Genomic DNA, 2,859 nt, shown 5'->3' with positions numbered 1-2,859 from the left:
AAACCATTTCCATAGCAACAGCCAGAGTTAACACCTACTCTGACCCACAATGCCCCAGAGCTGGGTTGCTAACATTGTACCCCAAGAGAATATTTTCAGGGATCTTACCTTACACATCATCAACAGTAAATACTCATTTGTTCCTGCCTTATGCCAGACACTAAATTCAGCCCACATTTATAGTACTTTAGGAAAATCAACACATGTAGGAAAAACCTTGATTAACTCTATCTGCCCCTAATCATTCATTCATTATGTATATGCCCTTGGCCACACCAAACTCAGTTTTCTATGAAAATGTTCTTAAGGCTTTTCATGTATGATTCTTCTTCTCTAACCCCTACCCCCTGCACTACTAGATTATGAACTCTCCCAAATGCAAGGGCTGTTCAAGAATCTATTTTTCTTTATAATCTTTCTACGGCTCCTAATACAGTGCCCTGGACATATCAGATTCTTGATGACAAACAGCTAAGTCAACAGAACTGGAAACAAAAGAAGATTCCTTTTAGCATGGAAGAATAGTTGCTAGCTTTCTTGGCTCAAGGAGAGGCATCAGGTTCAGTATTTATAATAGTAAAGAGTATTTGCCATAAGTCCATTTATTGTTCTAACTTGATTAACTCAAGAAGTTAGCCAAATGAAAATGATATTCATGGTTTCATATACTGCCAAATCAGCACTGTCCTTTGAAACTTTAAGTAAAAGGGTCTTGAAAATTCTCCTGGAACTACTGAAATAAATACCTTTAAAATCTGGAGCTAGTAATTTATCTTGTGGCACTAAAATTAAGTATGTGGTTATGATCTGGCACAATGACATTTCCCTGGATAAGTCTCTAAGTCTTTGGGACAATTTCAAAGGAAACTGTCCAAAGGCGAGGAGATGGACCAAAAGCCTGCAGCCTTCTCTAACCTGATGATTATGTAACACATAAAGACAGTGTGAGTGTTGTGGTCTTGGCATTTATTCTAGAAGCACTACAGCACATCTTGGAAAGCAAGAGTCCTTCATAGATCTACAAACCAACAACAACCACCTTTGCTCTTATCTCAAGCAGCATTTGACCTGGAGAGGTTGCCCCCTCTAAGAGCATCAGGGCTCTTCTCTGCCTAAGGGAATATCCTCAGTTCAGCACCCCTTTCCATGCCTCCTCCATCCCCCAATTTAGTAAAAGACTGGAACAACTTTGGCATTTTCATTTTAACACCTTCTTCTACATGTCCAATGAATGATATTTTAAGTGTTTCTAAATCCCCAAGTCTACTCATTTTTTACGAACTCTTCTCGTTAACACTTTCTCCTGGCAACTCCTCATATATGTATATATATACTACTTAAGTAAAAGGTGCCATTATTCATTTCCACATTTTCTCATGGCGGGATAAATCCTGGCTTCAAATATTCAGATTTACTCGTGAACCTGGTGGGCATCTTTATCTTCCCACATTAACAGCAGCTTCCTATTTTCAAGGTAACATTCTGTTTACTATATAGAATGCTGCTGAAGTACTTGTGATCTCACTATGGGTAAGGCAATTACTCAATGTGCTTCTGAAACTTTCTGAAGAAAACATTTGTCTCTCCTCCCTGAACTGACCAGGTTGATCTTCCGTGGTCCAGAGGTCTGTACACATACCTCCAGGAGCAAAGCTGGGCCTATTTTCAATCTGGCTCTATAAATATTTAATAAAGAGTTTGAGAAGAGACTGACTAGAGATCCATCTGTTAAACTGCTGGAGCCATACCAGACACCGTGAATTAACTACAGAATAGGTCCATTATATTGTCAGGGTTCGATAGAGGGCCAGAGATATGCAGCTGATCCCACATTCTGAATAGACTAATGCTGAGATAGGAATAAGGCAGTCAACAGTAGATGAATACAAATTCTTCCATAAAATGAAGTTAATTCCTTGTGCAAATCAGTTAGCAATGATCTGACCAGTTTAAAACAACACAACTAACTCTGATGTTTTACAATAAGCTATCTCAAGCTGAGCCAAAATTCTCAAAGTCCGATTTCAATTGCCACTAGCTCCTGAATATTGTCATTCCTTGACAAATGAAAATAGGCCAGAAGAAATGCAACAAAGATAAACTAGATGTATTTGTTCTTTCAGTCATGCAACTCCTAACACTTTATAAAATTAATGAAAATAATTTTAAAAACCAAACATCCAAACAACCACAAATCAGACTACCACGGTGCTTTGCTGTCACAATATGAAAGGTACTGTTTGTATTCTGTAGAACGAAGAATGTGAGGCTTGTTGATATAGCATTGATAGTTCATAAAAGGTTATGTCAACCTCCTTTAGAGCAAGTGGGTCTATTTTAATATGGTAGGTGAAGGATAGAATACACAGATACCAGGTTCTATCCCTTTTAAGCTTTCCATCCTGTTTTTCTTTCCAGGGACAATTTAAAATAGAAATAAATGGGCTTAAATAAAGATAAGTGTCGGTTTGTGTCCACTCAGATATTTTTTCTTTTTTTTCTCATATCCTCATTTCTTTTTCTGTCCTCAACCCCAAATGTTGAGAAAGAATACTTCCACCCAAGGCAGCAATAGGTTCCTATTTCTGGTCAAATGTCTTCCATCCCTTTGCTGCTTTCTAGCTCTTTTTTTGTTTGTTTGTTTGTTTTGGTTTTTTTTTGTTGTTGTTGTTTAAGCAACCATGTCCTTTAGGCATAAAAAAAAAAAAGAGTAGCATCTATTAGAAGACTCTCCTGAGGCAATTTTTTAAGGGAGGGAGACAGAAGAAGTGCTTGACACTGAGAAAATAAGAAAATAAATTAAAGTTCTTGTTTGCATTCAAATTCACATGCTAAGAAAAAGAAATTGACTGTTCTTTC

Source organism: Pongo pygmaeus, chromosome 5 (genome assembly GCF_028885625.2).
Source record: "Pongo pygmaeus isolate AG05252 chromosome 5, NHGRI_mPonPyg2-v2.0_pri, whole genome shotgun sequence".
Taxonomy (NCBI): Eukaryota; Metazoa; Chordata; class Mammalia; order Primates; family Hominidae; genus Pongo; species Pongo pygmaeus.
This window is presented reverse-complemented; position numbering follows the sequence as displayed.